An 18,549-nucleotide genomic window follows, 5' to 3' on the forward strand; every position below is an offset into this window, starting at 1 on the left:
AGGTATCATCATAGTGAAACACAATTTCAATTACATGTCCTGTGAACAGTTCCATAGTTATCTGTTACAAGACAGAAATTGGTCTCTTCAGGCTCTTGTGCACAAAGTGGGCTCCACCGATAAGTAGGGTACAGATGTAATACTGATCCAGCAACCAATGAGAAAATTAACTAAGGTGAGCCTTTGTTTTTATCTTGAATTTTGTTGATACCAATTTTTAAAAAGTCCTCCTCTCTTCAGCAATGTCCTCTTATTTTAGATTCCATGTCCTCCTATAGAATTTCTTCTCATGGTAATTAGAATTCAACAGGTTTCTTCTGCATACAATGACGTCATTCTCGTTCCACTATTGCTCCGGAATCATAATACATCGAATATGCCGATTTCGGAGAGCTCGAGTCTTTAAGATGGTCTGAAATTTCTGATGAACGAATCACCTATGCGGCAGGGTTACCCCCATTTACCCTGTCTTTCTCATCCTTTCGTTGCATCTTAATCGCCACATCATCTCACTTAACAGAACTGTTGAGATTCAGGGGCTTTGTGATAGACGGATCAATTGAGAGGCAGATTTTCTCCTAGCACTTCGCTTTATTCTGTTAACATTCCATAGTTGCTCCATAATCATCATGTTATATCGTTTGTTCTGAAGAGCCCGAGTAGTTTAAAGATTTTATTAAGGGCGTGTATCTTTCTGCTACTTAAATAACTGTGGGATAAACTTTCTGCAACTAATTTGCTTTGCCCTACCGTTCATATTCCACCATTACTCCATAGTGACCGCAACATCTCTCAACGATTCTGAATGGCCCATATTATTTTAAAAGGACCGTCGAATTAATGTTTCTTTGTAGAGAAATAATCAGCTATGGGGAAGTTTTCCCCAGAATAATTAGTTTTTTCCTCCTATTTTAATCCCACCATTTCGTCATTATCGCCCAATGTCAGATATATAGGACCGCTTGAGTATTTTAAAGGGATTGTTGAATAAATAATTACACTCCCATTATTGTTTCCAAGTAACAAGAGGAAAAGCATTGAAATGTGCGTCAGAGGTGGTCCGTGGGCCGCATGGGCGCACCATAAAGACACAGAGACTCGTTAATAGGATTATGCGCCGTGCAATATCTACCTGTCGCTGTCGAGTCGCTCTCTGGTTATACAGAAGAAGCCACACTATGACTCTAATTCCAACCTGACCCTTAAATAGGATCAACGAACCAATAGAAATCTGCCACGTCAGCACCAGCTGCTTGGGAATACCTTACTTTAAAATTCAACTAAAGATTCGAAAGGATACGTAAGAACAATGTTTTGTTTCGTCACGGTTTGACACATGAAGGTTAATTTTATATGAACTTTAGTCACGCCTACTCCAATGTGGTCATTGCAGAGACCAGCTCAACACGGACCAGAAAATCTGACGTCTAGTTCTTCTTATATACCTACAACTAACGCGCAAAACGTACTTGCAGAATTAATAATCATCGTTAACGTATTTTGAGAAATGAAAGTTTTTGTTTAAATAACAAAGGAGAAGTACTTAAATTCCGGCGCCAAAATGTAAAAAGTCACTGGCACAGACCGGTTTTGTGCAGAAACTTCACGAACATTCACTTAAAACTGCAGTCTACTATATACAGTCACGAAGCTTGATTTTTGAGTGTGCTAGAAACAATAGACTGTGACCGTTCTATTTTGCATTGCCTGAAATGAGGCGACATTAGCGATCCTAGTGGTGAGCAACTATCTAATGGTTGCATATTTATTATGTATTGAGCTTCGCGACTGTATATACTAGACTGTGTTAAAACGTTGACGCAAAAAGCCGATCTTCAGTAAAATTGTAACGAATTATCAAAAAGAACTATCACAATATTACCAACATTTACTCTATAGAAAATAATTTAAAAAACTGTTGACATGTCCCCTTTTTGATCTAAAGGAACAGACTTTCATAAAAAATAGTAAATAAATTAATCTTTTTTTTTGCATTATATTAGGGCATTCAATAAGTAATAGCAACAATACTGTAAATCAGTGCTCATAGTGGTGAGCATTGGAATATTTTATTACGTAATAGAGGAGCGATTGTTTCGTAAATTAAAGATATTTAAGTAACCATATTATTTTGTGAATGCACGGACTGTTTCTGATTTGTGTTAAGTAATACGTATAAACAAAGATACTTCATAAAAATACGTATTACAACTCAGTTGTTTACAGCATTACAAGAAGCTTGTGGGAGAGTAGTCCAAACATACCGAACTATTGCAAGATGGGTGGAAGCGAGGCATTCGCGTTCAGTCAACAGTTGACATCCAAAAACCTTTAAATCGTTCAGTGAGAGAGATGTCCAGAAATTGTGCTGCAGATGGAGTCCGCCGTCTTCCAAAAATTTGACAGCATATTGTTGACATGGCAGGGGACTATATATTTGACCGGCCAGAGGCCGTTTACCGAAGTTATTTCTGTTTTCGTTTTCATTTGTTTCCTTTGTTTTACTTACACTAATACAAACACAACACCCATGCCCGAGGCGGGACTCGAACCCACAACCCTTCGGACCAAGCGATAGAGACATGCCGTGCCCCTACCGCTTGAGCCATCCGGGCCGGCACATTTGAAGTGTGTAATGCCAAAAATAACCTAAAGAAATATAGTGTGAAACAGTAATTATGTTGCCATTACTTTTCGAATGCCCTGGTATTACTTTGTTATATTGGGTCACCTTCACTGTCTCACAACTGACTCCCAGAATCTTGAAATGCTGGCTCATTTTGTTTAACACTGCATCTCGAAGAGAAAAAGAGGACTAGTCACTTGACAAGTTCCGTTTTTCAACTTAACGCTAGAATTCTACAATGTTCCACGCCAGTGACAACTTTCATTTTTATATTAAACGATGGGTATCCCATATAATATGGGAGTACTCTTAACTCGGATACCCCGAGTTTTGGTCTCAGCTCCTCAGTTATTGTGTGGCGGTAGAGGGAAGCTTTGTTCACCTTGTGCCTTTCCAAGTTCGATCGGTTGGATGGTCTATCTTTGTTTCATCCTTTCCTTTCTACTCGCCTAACTTTACTTCCCACTTTCTGGTAATGAAACGTCTGTAGTCGCCCATCATTGTATCTGAACGCAATTCAGGAAACATATTGTGGGCACCAATGAACAGTTTACCAAGGAAGGATCGGGAAAATCATTCACAGAGTCTGAGACTATTTTAAACAGACTTTCAGATACTAAATAACAGAAAATGAAAAGAGTAGACCTATTGGAAAGCTATTGAAGGTGTCAGACAATAAAAAACCCATTGATGAGCACGTCTTCAAGATACTTAAGGTGTTAGGTACAGCTTACAGCGGTAATTTTTTTGGAAATATTCAACATTTTTTTCCCTCCATTACTGTATCTTGTACAATAATGAAAATTGGTATGTGTAAAACACTGTCCATCTGCTATATGAAAAAAAATATTTTTACGATTTAAACAAATATTTATATATATTTTTTCAAAATTCAAAATGGTGGCAATTCACTGTGCAGTGATGAAGTGTTTCCATCATTACTCATAAACTTGTTAATTTTTTCTTGGTCTCTCTCTCTCTTTTATTTTAGTGTTGAAAATCATGACATTTCATGCTCTTTTTCTACTACATTCCTTAATAAATAATATATTTTTATTTTGTGTTAGAAGAAAATACTATTTCACCATTTTTAAAAATGAATTTGCTTTTTATCAGACAATCTATCAAAGGTAGAGAAGTGATTTTGCATCATATTGTAGATATGATATGATAAGTACACACAAAAAAATTCATCACAGAATGTTGGATAGTTTTTTAGTTATGAGGGAAACGCTTAAACACTGCACAGTGAACTGCCACCACTTTGAATTTTGAAAAAAAAGTAACTAATTTTTTTAAATCGTAAAAATATTATTTTCATATAGCAGAAGGACAGCGTTTTACACATACTAATTTTCATTATTGTATACCTACAAGATACAGTAATGGAGGAAAAAAAATGTTGAATATTTCCAAAATTCTATTGCTGTAAGCTGTACCTAAACCTTTAAATTAGCAAGCATACGTCTTAAAATGAATTGTCGGTCTGCTTACTGGCCACTGTGGTGTGAAAAGTCAGTTACACAAAATTCGAAAGGAGGTGAATCTTCTTTCTTCTAGAAGCTTGAAGACATTTGAGAAGTAAACTTTCAAAACCTAACTTGTCACTTTTCACAAAGTGCTACAAATATATGTCTCTGTAGCAAACGAATTTTTTTCTTTGGTGAAATTTGATAAGAATCTATACTAAAAAAAATAATCTTTAATATTTCACCACAGAAAATATTTTGTTTATTACAGAGATGTAAGTTTTTGACATCTCAAGTGTATTTTCTGGAAATGGACATGTCACGTTCTGAAAGTTTGCTTCTAATTCAGTGAATTCAGAGCTTTAATGCGTCTAAAAGTCTTTCTGGGAACTCCTTCGTGAAACTAAGAGAGTTTTTCTAAACTGCAATTAGTAGTATATTTTGCTAAATACAGTATGTTAAGTTAATTTAAGAGTTGACAGGGGATTAAGGAAATCCCAATGGTTGCGTGGAACGTCAGTGCTCTAAGAAAAAAGATTATTTTTTAACAGTGTAGGGCATTTTATTTGATATTTATGTATATAATAGCCCATATACCCAAATTCCACAACTATTGTATGGAAAACCTCGAGGCACATTAAATAGATATTGCAGCAGATGGATCTCGTGGAACACCACAAGGTACGAATTTCTATGTCTATGGCGTCAGAGTAAACATTTCATGTTAAAACGTTACACTTCTTCTTTCTTGTACCTCGAACATTGACGTTTCACATAAAAAAGTAAGAGAGCGACAGTAGAATAGATCTTACAAGTCTGAGTTCACGAAGTTGGCTATTGGGTTCTATGTAACTTAGATCTATTATTGCCATATTCTATACTCTACTCCTACTTTATATACGAGTAGTTTCACCTTATTATTTATTTATTTATTTTTTGTTCGTTCCCTCTAGTTTAGATAGATAATTAGGCGTTATGTCACTTTTGATTGCATCTTCCTTCAGAACAGTTTTATCATGGACTTCAGAGTGACTGTTGTTGAAGAAGCCATCAACGTGAAGATTTTAAAATCCCGAAGGATGTATAAGCCAATATATGTATGCGAAAATGCTGTGGGACTGAAGATAAATTTGCAACGCTTCATATATTTCACAACTTTTCTCTGACATACTTTCTTTTGTCTGTTTAACCTTGAAGCTGTTGCCACGACCAATAAACAACTGTGCACGGAAGAATGTGTAACCAACAGTTAAGAAACTGTGGAGCCTTGGGTAATATTTCTTGCTGTCGCGCTGGTTGCATAAATCTCGACATAAAACTGGTAGCGTTATTATTGCTGCTGTGAACCCCTAAGGACAATTTTAAAGAAAGTATAGTTGTCTCGTTAAAACACACGTAACACCTGAGCCCTTAATTGCTCCTGCATTCTGCTGATTGGCAGACTTCAGGAGAACAATCGTCTTACTCCAAATATATGAATTGCTATAATGTAGATATAAGAATATATCCCAAGAACAAATGAATGAATGAATGAATATTTAAATAAGTGAATAAATATTTAAATAAATAGCGAAAGAGAAAAATGCACATAATAAAGCTTAATAACACAACTATCCATAAAATATGAGTTCACTGATTAAGAGTGAAAGAATGAAAATATTTTGATCAGACACAAAAACACACTGATATTCGATTTCTCAAATATGAAAATTGTTTCTAAACTAGAATAAATCATCATTGCAACGAATGTACTTCATCTAAGTGTGATATAATCATTCAACGTTTTGTTTCATTTTTATTTTAGTAGGTTATTTTACGACGCTTTATCAACATCTGAGGTTATAACGTTTTGTTTTGAATTGTATGAATGAAAATCAATAAAATTTTGATTGGTCGTGCCGCGCCACTATGGTATGATATGAAAGGTAAGGCAAGGTCGTACGGAATCAAATTTTCTGATTATAAATCTAGTAACTTTTTGTTCTAAAGTTGCCTCCCTGAATTTACTAGATGAATGTAGCGGAGTAGAATTATAATAAGTATGTGTTACATAAATATTAATTTTACTTTCAAATGCATTTTTCCGTAAGTTTATTTTTCTTGATTCAGCGCTAACTTTTTATGTCAAATATTAATCAATCTGGATGAAATTTTTACTGCAAGTATTTATGAGGTAGCTGCATGTTTCTATGATTTATTTGGTAAAAAATTATGCTAGTTTATTTTATTAATGTATTGTTTATGAATTATAGAAAAAAATAACATTTTCAAAAGTTCAAAAAATTTTTTGAAAGCGAATAAATGAGACATTTCATAAAATGAATACATAGAAATGTGTCTCTGTCTTGTGAATACGGGCCGATTACGTTAATTTTTTTACATGATAGAGGAGGAATGCCTGTGAATTTTGCCTGTTGTCGCCTCGTTTAGGGACAGTGTTTCTTTATTGTACCGTTCATCTACGACACAGGCCATCTAGCTTTACTTGCCTCTCAAAGGAAGGAATTTTAAGGTTTTTTATGCTCGACCATGCCGAAATGTAGTAATTATACACCTGGTAGTAGCCCTTTAATGCACCTCATTAAAGTACACCTATTCATTATAATTCAGTTGTTTAGCCAATGAAAAATCACCTTTGTACCGATTGTACCATTATAAAACCGCAAGTATCGATTATTCTCGGATATGCAATCGAAAGACAATTAGCGAAAAGTCACGGAGGCTGGAAATCCAATACTGTCGCAGAAGGTTATGTTCTGTTACTATAATAATTAGCGTTAATTGTAAATACTATTCAAATAAATTCAATTTGTCATCTCGTTTTTCAATTCTAAATCAATTTCCAGGTTATATCAAGCCTAATCTTCATGTTATTCTCTACATTATATCAAGGTCAATGCCATTCGTGTTTCGGAAAAAATAAATACTTTCGCGTCTGCGCACATCTCACAATTCAGGTCAGTTCACTCCTCACTTACATAACCATAACATGAATATTTCTGAATAATTTTATTTCAAGTTAGAAATATGATCGAGCATAAAAAGTCGTATGAAACTTGCCTATAATGGTAATTAAGACGCTCGTATGAAAATTATGAAACTCGCTTGCGCTCGTTTCATAAACAAACATACTCGCGTCTTAATTACTACCATTATAGGCTCGTTGCATAATGTGCCATTTTATCACTTTTGAAAGCCATTTTGAACGTCATGGTTTGAACCCGCGATCCTCGGAGCTAATGACAAACATCTGTAATGTCAATGGAGAAAATATATTGTATGTATTTGTACCATGACTGGCCCTGATACTGACCTTCACACTTTGTAGATTCTTCTTCTTATTTTCCTCATCATTATGTAAAACTCACTATCAGTGACAGAGTTCAGATTATTCAGGTCTAATAAGTCCTAAAGGAATGCCGCTTATTCGTTCATCTCGTCTTCCCATCTATTCTGGGACTTCTAACCTAATATTACTTTCTTCTTCTTCTTGTCATTATGTAATCTTCTTCTTCTTCTTTGTTCTCTTCTCCTCCTCCTCCTCTTCATCATTATCATCATCTACATTCCACAAGGTTAAGATTTTTCACATCTCTTCTGTCACAAAAGAATAGTCTACTCTTTAATTATCCAATTCGCCTTTCTGTCATCTTTCTGGTCTACAAACTTCTCCCTTTTCCTTTTGATTTGTGTTATAAACTTATTACGAGAAGTTTTTCACCATTTTTGTTTGTATTTGTACAATTTCACATTTTTTTTTGAAACTCTGTTCATAAAATCTTATCCGATCACAGAGAGTTTTCCCATAATTTATAGTCATATTTTATGTATCGATAAATTTATGGCTGAGTTTTAGATTAATTTAAAACTTACGAATACGTAATCATATGTAAATGAAAGCCACCGGCGTGGCTCAGTCGGTTAAGGCGCTTGCCTGCCGGTCTGAAGTTGCGTTCGGGCGCGGGTTCGATCCCCGCTTGGGCTGATTACCTGGTTGGGTTTTTTCCGAGGTTTTCCCCAACCGTAATGTGAATACAAGGTAATCTCAGGCGAATCCTCGGCCTCATCTCGCCAAATATCATCTCGCTATCACCAATCTCATCGACGCTAAATAACCTGGTAGTTGATACAGCGTCGTTAAATAACAAACTAAAATAAAAAAAATATATATAAATGAAGTCTATAATCCTATGGACCCGGGTTCGAACCCCGGTGTACCGCCGATTTATAACTTGTGTTGGGCAAGCCCATGTTCCCGGAAAGCTCCGGTTTCTCTGTATCAACCCAACAAATCTCCATAATCATCTCATCGCGCGTGTAGCATAGACCAGCCTCCTATGGCTCACCCTGGGCAACGACTCTGTCGGTAAATTGGTCTACATAACTTGCACTGTATGTGATTTAGTTCTTGTCCTGAATAAGAAAAAATAGTTAAGTCTATATTAGCACAATTCGTGAAAATTCGCAAACCAATACGTATATGAAAAGTGTTCTACGGCTGCTTGTTTCAATTTGTTACTATGATTTTCCACGACGCTTTCAATAGATAGGTCTACACTACGTATACCACAGTTAATCGTAAGTGAGACGACAGTGACAGTCAGATAGATTTCTCTGTCGAGGAATTCCATTGACTAAACTTTTATGAATAAACCTGTAGGGTCGTATTCATAGACATTTTTAGCGCGGGCTTCCGGTGGATGATCAGCGGTTTTCGTATTCATAAACCAGTGTTAGCGATAGGATATGATTTTAATTCTGTACTAGTAACCAGTCGATAGTCGGGGCTAGCTTAGTACGCTCGTAGCCGTGCTGCGAAATGTCTATGAATAGCACCCGTATTGTCTACAACTCTGCAGTCATATTATTACCACAAGAGAGTAATCTGATGGCCAAACATACTTGTAACAATCGGGTAGAGGCGAAGTTACAATGAGCAATTATTTTATTACAACTAAACATTATGAGTGTCACGAAGGTGATACATTCTTTCTTATATTTTACGCATTTCGCATCAATTCGGTTCCTAGTTACCTAAATGAAATAACATAATATGGAATAAAATTGGAAGTTGGGCTTTTAATTTTCTAGTTTGCACACAAAGGTCAAATATATTTAACTTATAAATTACACGGTTCAAGTAGATATATGCATCCATTCTTATAAATTTACATTAAGATAGCTGTAGTCTATGCATGTATATTGTACTGTTTCCTTATATTTTTCTGTTTACGAAAATCGACATAAAATTACCAAAAGTATATTGGTGCTTTATTATAGCTCCCTGAAAAATTCCATCCTTCTCATTCTTTAACAGTTCACACAGCGTAATAATTACTTTTACAACCTTGCGGAAATTTCCCTTAACAAAGGGGACTCCGTGTCTTCTGCAGTAGGACTTTAAAATAATTCGAAATAAACATAAATAACTCTGCATATAATGATTAATTTTAATACGTATATGAGAAGTGTTGTACGGCTGCTTGTTTCAATTTGTTACTATGATTTTCCACTACGCTTTCAATAGATAGGTCTACACTACGTATACCACAGTGTATCGTAAGAGAGACGACAGTGACAGAGTCTGATAGATTTCTCTGTCGAGGAATTCCCTTGACTAAACTTTTATGATAAACTTATATTGTCTAGAACTCAGCAGTCATATTATTACCACACGAGAGTAGTCTGATGGCCACGCCACACACACTTGTAACAATCGTGTAGAGGCGAAGTTGTAATTATTTTATTAGCTACATACTAAAAATTACGAGTGTCACGAAGATGATACATTCTTTCTTATATGTTTTACGCATTTCATGTCAATTGGGTTCCTGCTGCCTAAATGAAATAACATAATATGGAATAAAATTGGAAGTTGGGCTTTTAGTTTCCTAGTTTACACAAAGATATTTAACGTATAAATTGCACGGTTCAAGTAGATATATGCATCCATTCTTATAAATTTACATTAAGATAGCTGAGCTCTATGCATGTTTATTGTACTGTTTCCTAATATCTTTCTGTTTACGAAAATCGACATAAAATTACCAAAAGTATATTGGTGGTTTATTATAGCTCCCTGAAAGATGTAATCCTTTTTCATTCTTTAACTGTTCACATAGCATAATAAATATTTTTACAACCTTGCGGAAATTTCCCTTAACAAAGGGGACTCCGTGTCTTTAAAATAGTTCGAAATAAACATAATAAATAACTCTGCATATAATGATTAATTTTTCCGATACTTATAGGTCTAGGAACATATTACACAACTCGTTTCATTGTCACTTCTACTTAAGCAAAAATAAATAAAAAAAAATGGTTAGGATAGATTTCGAGTTAATCACCATTTTGAATTTTTGATTTCAAACAAATCTTATTATTTTTAGTAACTTTTGTATCCAAAGAGAAGGATGGCATGTCAAAAAGCACATTTTCATTGTAAGAGATGCTGAACATGTGTATTTCCCGAAAAATCTCGAAATTTACGCATATTCTACAGCATCAGAATAGTTCCTCTATAGCTCGTACTTCGTATAACGAGAAAATGAAGTTGTATTTTATTATAATTATTAAGTAACATACCTAAAGGAGTAGCTAAGCTCTTCGGTGTGCCATCCTGTTTTCACTTCCTTCGAACTCGCCTCACTAAAATTCAAACTCCGTTATAAACCAAACAAACAACCACCAAGCTTACAACCTTAAAGAAAACTAACTTCTGCTCTTCTGCTTCCGGCAAACAATCGCATTGTAACCAATGTTGAAACTCCACACAAAAATAAACAAAACAACCACAGAAAGCTTATAACTTTCAAGAAAACAAATTTGTAGCCTACTTATGACAAACAATCGCGCTGAAATGACAACTTGCACTGGCTGCTCGGCGTTGGAAAATAGAGTAACGTAAGACTTCAAATAATTTCATTACACGAGCATACTGTGTGTTAGCATGTCTAAGCCCAATATTGTTTAGACTTATAGAGTACAGAAGCTCATAAATATGTGGTTCCGAACATTAAGAAGTTTTATTGTTTGTGCACGAAATTACATAATTTATTTTATTTATCCATTAAAGTCATCCGCTCAAAGAATTTGAGTGACCACAAGGGTCCTGAATACAATAAACATGTACAGTAGTGGCAAAAAAACCGGACCGACCCTTGTAGCTGATTTCAGAGCCTTGTTCACACCAGAGCACGGTAGACTGGTAAGTAAGGGTGCTATTTATAGACTTTTCGCAGCACGCGCTACGAGCATACTAAGCTAGCCCCGGCTATCCACTGGTTACTAGTACAGAATTCAAATCATACTCAATCGCTAACAATGGTTTATGAATACGAAAAACGCTGATAATCCACCGAAAGCCCGCGCTAAAAATGTCTATGAATACGGCCCTTAGACTTTCGTGGTTCGAATCCTGCCTGGAAAGGAATTTTTTTTTTTTGTTCCTTATTCAAATTTATTCCCAATACTTTTCGATTGCTGGTAAAATTCATGTTCTGTGTATAATAAGTGAATTAAGTAGTAAAATATCACTGCAATTGAAAAGTATTGGGAATAAATTTGAATAAGAAACAAAAAAAAAAGTTTCCTTCCCAGGCAGGATTCGAACCACGCAAGTCTTGGTTACCAGTCCATCGTGCTCTGGAGTGAACAAGGCTCTGAAATCAGCTACAAGGGTTCGGTCCGGTTTTTGTGCCACTACTGTACAATATAATGTGATAGGCCTATTTGAAACATTAAAAAAAGTTAATTGTTGAATGCAAATGCAAGTGAATTAATTGAAATAGAGATTATGATGTAATATTTGAAGAGAATCCTTGATAATATTTATAAGAATAGACATTACATAATCAAAAGGAAAGTGAAGTTCCTTAAGATAATTCCATGTGAATTTTGTAATAGAACCTCTACTGTAAACAGCGAACCAATGACAGGCCATTGTTTAAGAGGGATGTTATACTTTTGAGAAAGATAAGGCACAAAAGGTTCATACCTAGACATAAAGCCTAACATTGTTGCGCAGACCAATGCATAGTGCAGAAAAGCTGAATACAGAATCTGTTATTGAATAACAGAAATAATAATGGAAGTTCATTATACATTTTAAACAGTGTAATATTTTATGATTGTCTTATAAGAACATAGTGTTAAATTATTTGAATGTGTGTGTTTTTTTTTTGCCTACTTACTTCACTTACGTGATTCGGATTCCGCATACTGCGGATAGACGGCAGGATTGTGATCCATTTACAAGTTGCACACCACTTCGGCGGGCCACGTTATGCATGATGTGTATCTGTGAAGAATTATGTAATGTACTAGAGTCAGTGTATATGTAAGTGTTCGTGTAAATGTAGTGTAGGGAATGAGTAAGGATGATGATGAATGTAGGGAAGGGATAAGGGGAAACACGGTGCCGGTACGTAGCCTACTCCTGTCGAATAGAACCACAGTGGCCGCCAGGCTTAATGTCCCATCCGATGGACGAATCACTATTAATAATGACATATGCCTTTTCTTCATATACACTTCAGAGAGATTTGCGATTTAACCCAGGCATATTGGTGCACAATTTAGTGATTAGAAGTTGTACACTGCCATCTCTTCTAGTCATGAGGTAGAAATTTTACATGGAAATTTCTGACCCCGCCAGGGATCGAACCCAGGCCGACTAGTCTGAATGTTAGGAGTGGAAGTTTCGTCTTGAAATACATTTTGTTGTGCTCTCCCTTTTTAATTGAGTCACAAAACAAGAGATCCGCTGGCCGCTTGTGTCACCTCTTTCGGACGGCCGGGGTCTAGAATATGGCAACTCAAGTCTTCCCAGTCGTTTTTGTGAATTTGAAGCCAGCTTAATTTTCTCTGTGATTGGATAAAGGATGAAATGCTTGCCACATTTTGATATAAACTAGAATCAGGTAGTCAGTTTTTCTAGAAGCGCACTCAATTGGGAACAAGATTCTTTCGCAACCATGAAATGTGAAAGTCCTCCGCGATGGACTTTGATCTTCCTTAAAAATAGATGGCCTTCGGCTGTACTTAAACCTGTGGACTTCTATTTCATCTTATGATGAGCTTGATAACCACTCGACACATGAGGAAATCAAGAACATTTTTGTCACTTATTTGGTATTGTAATGATCGATCTATCACCACGGCATGGCGCGTCCTCAGGTTGCGGATAGAGGAGACGGCCTCCAGATATGGAGGGTAGCTGCGAATATATTGAATAAGCAATCGTGCACAGCCTATAAGGGGTGGTCCTCCAGCTTGGGGGTTGGGCGAAGGGCTAACAACCCATGACCGTAAAAAAGAGCTTGTTACGAAATCACCTGACATAATTAGGAACATTAAATCCAGACGTTTGAGTTGGGCAGGGCATGTAGCACGTATGGGCGAATTCAGAAATGCATATAGAGTATTAGTTGGGAGACCGGAAGCAAAAAGACCTTTGGGGAGGCCGAGACGTAGATGGAAGGATAATATTAAATGGATTTGAAGGAGGTAGGATATGATGATAGAGACTGGATTAATCTTGCATTGTATAGGGACCGACGGCGGGCTTATGTGAGGGCGGCAATGAACCTGCGGGTTTCTTAAAAGCCATTTGTAAGTAAGTAAGTTGTAATCATCGATCTACAGCAATAATATGGCTAAGAACTTGAAAACGTAGAATTATATTTATAAGTATATTCTCGAAATAGAGATTATTTTCTTGACTGCATGTCTCCTCCTATTTAAAAAAAATTCGAGCAACGTAATCAAGATATTGCCCAAATATGTTGAAATTTTGACATGAATATTATTTCTTATTTATCTCCTGTGTGAAAATTATTCTTATATCTCCTTGACACGAAAAAACAGCGAGAATTTAAATATGTGGAGCTAGGCAGCCACTGTCCTTGAATAACCATATTAATAAATTTTTCATCGCCAGTTTGTCCACTGTTCTAGTGGTCACTATGCTTGCCATTGTATCAAGACGATAAAATCTTTGCAAGGCTTCTGTGGGAAAAAATAAAACGGTGATCTTGTCCCATAGATTTAGGCTTATGGTACGTAAAAGAATCCTGCCTCTCGTAAAGGGCTCGAAATTTTGGAGATTGCATAATGGGCCTATATCAGTAACCCAAGTACATGTGGTTGTTGGTGACCTCATTCATACCCAGTGATATGTTTTTATTGGCGTAGTTTTCAGTGTTAGTTTTGTTTAGCAAATAATATAGCCCTGTTTACTGAAGTAATTATAGCATATTCATTCATAGTATTTTGTCCAAGAGCAGGTTTTTCACTGCAAACCCAGCATTCTCCAATCTTTCCTATTTTTTGCCTTCCTTTTAGTCTCCGCTTTTGATCCATATATCTTAATGTCGTCTATCATCTGATATCTTCTTTTGCCTCGAACTTTGATCCCGTTCACCATTCCTTCCAGTGCATTCTTCAGAAGGCAGTTTGTTCTCGGTCAGTGACCCAGCCAATTCCTTTTTCTCTTCCTGATTTATACAGAGGGTTGTTTCCGATCTCTGAAAACGAATTTTCAATGACGTCATATGCGTCAGGATTAGCACGACAGTTGAACTGTATTAAGAGGTGACAGACCAGTAGTGAGAGATTTCATAGTCAGAGTGCACGGTGTCTCACAGCAGCAATGTCCAAGAAAATCGAGCCTTTTTGGGAGGTGTACATTGCGACCCTTTCCGATGTCAAGTATAGTTTAGTGAAAATAAAAGAAGTCTGCAAAAACGTGGTTTCGTTATTTCCAAGAAAGATATCTTCTGTGTACCTAATAAGACTGGTAAAGCTCGGATAGGATTAATTTGTATCACTTCGGGGGTACGGCTTGTGGCGGGGGGGGGGGGGGTGAATTTGCTTGCTTTTTCCCCTCTGGAATTAATCCCATCCGAAAGATTTTACGGGGAAAGTCATTCTTCCATTGAATGTGTAGACCATTTCGGATGTCAATCTTAGGGTAAGGGATATTGTGGTCATTCATAATAGGTTGATATTTCGAAAGTCTGAGAGAAGAATGATGTTTGAAACAGGAAGAATTCCCAGGGGAATACTTCTAGGTGACAGTACTTCTCCTTTAAAACCAAATTTGCTCACCTCTGCTCAATCTTGTCACCCCAGCAGAAAGAATCTACAGCAGGTTACACAGAACCACAAGAAATATGGTGGAACGCCAGAATGGATACGGAAAAGAAGATTCCTCATTGAGCTTCACTCAATCATGTCATGGATATAATAGTGGCAAGACTTGTTCTACACATTATTGCTGTTGACACAAATAATGGAAATCCATACCAGAATGTAGTTCTACGTGAATACATGAAAATCAAAAGGCAGAAATTCTTTTTTTCTGACTTTCGAGTTGATATTAGACAGGGGAATGCAGATGCCCACGAAAGAAGTATAATAAATTTACGTAATCACACTGCTTGCTAATTATAAAAAATGCTCAGTAAATTAATACACATTGTACATTCAAATATAACAAAACTTTTAAAACTATTTATCTATTTATTTAACTAGCTAGCTAGCGAGTACAAATTAAAATCACAAAACAATGTTTCTAGCCACTACCGTAAGAGCCAGGCTCGTGTACGGTGTGGTCTTAGCCAATAACATAACATAAAATTTACAATTTACTTAATTGGTATATTACATAACTTCCATTTATTATAATTAAATTTACACACTCATTCTGCGTATGATATTGAAACTAGTTATTTAACACAGCACATTAGATATCAGGTTTCTACTTTGATTCGGCTCTGCAAGATTTTCATAAGTATTTAATTCTTTATGCCGAACCATTTCTTATTTTCAATTATATTTAAATATTTTGGAAGCACATCTACAAATATTGCTGTCTTTATCTTGGTGTAATTGCAGCTTCTATCTCGTTTTACTCTTTGTTCCATTTTATATACTTTTTCTGCGTTCCTTCATTGTTGGCCCGCATGTGAATGATATAGCAGGAATACGATTTGCGTCATAATAGACTGTGGTGTCATAAAAATTTTGTTTTGTATAGTCCCGTCGCTCTAATTTCCGGCAGCCAATCGCGTTGCAGGTCGGCTACATTTAAACGTGTGCGTCTTGTGATTCGCTTATGAAGACGTTATTCATTTCTTAAGGCTCGATAAATACTTAATATAATCGCCCTCCATTTTGGCTCTTTCGTTGGCGTTCGCAGAAAGCACACGAAGACGTTATTTGCCGCTCAATTATTTGGTGAATTACAGTGCGTTTGATTTATTATCATAGGAGCTATGACATGATAATGTTTAACGGTGTGGCAAATAGATTCCTCGTATGGTAGCTCGGCAACGAAAGAACAAAAATGGCGAACGATATTACCTACCTAGACTTTATAGAGCCTTCACTTCCTAAGACGTAAGCAAAGAGGAGGAGTCACGCCGGGAATAACAGCGTCGCGACTATAGTTATGAAAAATTCATTGAACGCACTTTATTTATCCGTGATGAGGCATTACTGTTTATTAAATGTTAAGAAAAATTGGTTGGTGAACAGCTCGCATTGTAGTGAATTGTTAAATAGTTTAATGTTCACTAGTTCATGTTTCATTTGGATTGATTTATTGAAGCTTGGTGAAAGTGGTCATTAATATCACAGGGCAGAGATGGATTCGGGTCGGGACCTATCATATGCTTCTTCACAAGTCCAAGGCCAAGTTGTAAAGTAAAATCGTCCATAATTTAGAAGTCTCATTACTCTGCTTTTATGTTACATAAGTGAAGAGGAATGAGATGGAGATATATGCCGGTTTTATTTATAGATAACTTGTATATAAATAAAACCGGCATGTATCCCTATGATATGGATCACCCCATAAAAATTACTAGAGGTCATGTCTTGCTAATTCTTGTTAAAGAATGTGTCATACATTTTGTCTACTGTGTCAACATCTCTCTAGGTGGTGCTATAGTCCATTATTATTCTGGTTTTCCAACTGCATTATGTGTCCTTTTTCCCAGATACCAGAATACATGAATACCGTACATAATTAACAAATAAATAGAAATAAATCAATAACAAATAAATAGTAATAAATAAATAACAAAAAAATAAAAATAAATAAATAACAAATAAATAGAAATAAATCAATAACAAATGAATAAAACTAAAAAAAATAACAAATAAATAAAAGTAAATCAACAACAAATAAATAAAAATAAATCGATAACAAATAAATAAAAATAAATAACATATCTGGTTCTGCGAGAACTATCCTCCTTCATTCGATTCTGTGTTGTTCTTCTTCTTCAGAAATAATTAAAGTGCTATAGTTAGAATGAGTAGCCTATATTCATTAAAAAGTTCGTATTTCAGACTCGGTTGCGGGTGTAAAATCTGAGTAGTATTATTGTCATACTTGTACAGTGTAGTTCATTTTGACTAACTTTGAGAATCGACTTATGTGTTTTATTCTTTCTAATGAAACATTGTATTTCACACGCTTATTTAGGCCTATATTTTCTTACAATATAAGGTTGCAGTAATTTATGGTATATATTATTCTACCTTAGAATTTATAAACACTTGTGAATATGTAGCCTAAAACGTTTAAGTTTAACGAGTCATGCATTCATTACTCTCCGGCTTACAGTTCTGTATAGAGCGAGTCAAACCTAAGTTGCCGATATTCTTACCGAGCCACGGGCACGGGGTTGCTTTCTGACGGGCTGCGCGTTGAGCTTTCAAGACCTCTTGTTCGGTTTAAGCCCGGAAAAGGGCACCGGCGTGGGCCTTAATTATTTTTTTTTTTATTTTACTAGGTTATTTTACAACGCTTTATCAACATCTTGGGTTATTTAGCGTCTGAATGAGATGAAGGTGATAACGCCGGTGAAATGAGTCCGGGGTCCAGCACTGAAAGGTACCCAGCATTTGCTCATATTGGGTTGAGGGGAAAATCCCGGAAAATATCTCAACCAGGTAACTTGCCCCGACCAGGAATCGAACCCGGACCACTTGATTTCGCGGCCAGACGCGCTAACCGTTACTCAACAGGTGAGGACTCTTCATTATTAGTTGTATTAAACTGGCGACACAGTTTTGTTGGCACTTTATTGTTCTCCTATGAATAGTTAGTTATCTGAACTGTATTCATAAATACGTATTTTTAACCATGGTTATGTACAGTAGTGGCAAAAAAAACCGGACCGACTATTGTAACTGATTTCAGAGCCTTGTTCACTCCAGAGCACGATAGACTGGTAAATAAGACTTTCGTGGTTCGAATCCTGCCTGGAAAGGAAACGTTTTTTCGTTCCTTATTCAAATTTATTCCTAATACTTTTCGATATCTGGTAAAATTCATGTTCTGGGAATAATAAGCTAATTAAGTCGTAAAATATCGCTGCAATGGAAAAGTATTGGGAATAAATTTGAATAGGGAATGAAAAAAAAGTTTCCTTCCCAGGC

At 36.0% G+C, this 18,549-nt stretch overlaps 1 protein-coding gene across 1 annotated transcript in view; it reads right to left on the minus strand.

The window, feature by feature from the left end:
- lovit (loss of visual transmission) overlaps nucleotides 1–10,945 on the minus strand; it is a 116,837-nt gene extending 105,892 nt beyond the window's left edge. The window contains exon 1 of the mRNA XM_069830933.1: nucleotides 10,681–10,945. The gene's annotated coding sequence lies outside the window, so the exon portion shown is untranslated. The remainder of the gene's footprint in view (nucleotides 1–10,680) is intronic.
- Nucleotides 10,946–18,549: the final 7,604 nt, after the last annotated feature.

The sequence above is a fragment of the Periplaneta americana genome, chromosome 1, assembly GCF_040183065.1.
Source record: "Periplaneta americana isolate PAMFEO1 chromosome 1, P.americana_PAMFEO1_priV1, whole genome shotgun sequence".
Taxonomy (NCBI): domain Eukaryota; kingdom Metazoa; phylum Arthropoda; class Insecta; order Blattodea; family Blattidae; genus Periplaneta; species Periplaneta americana.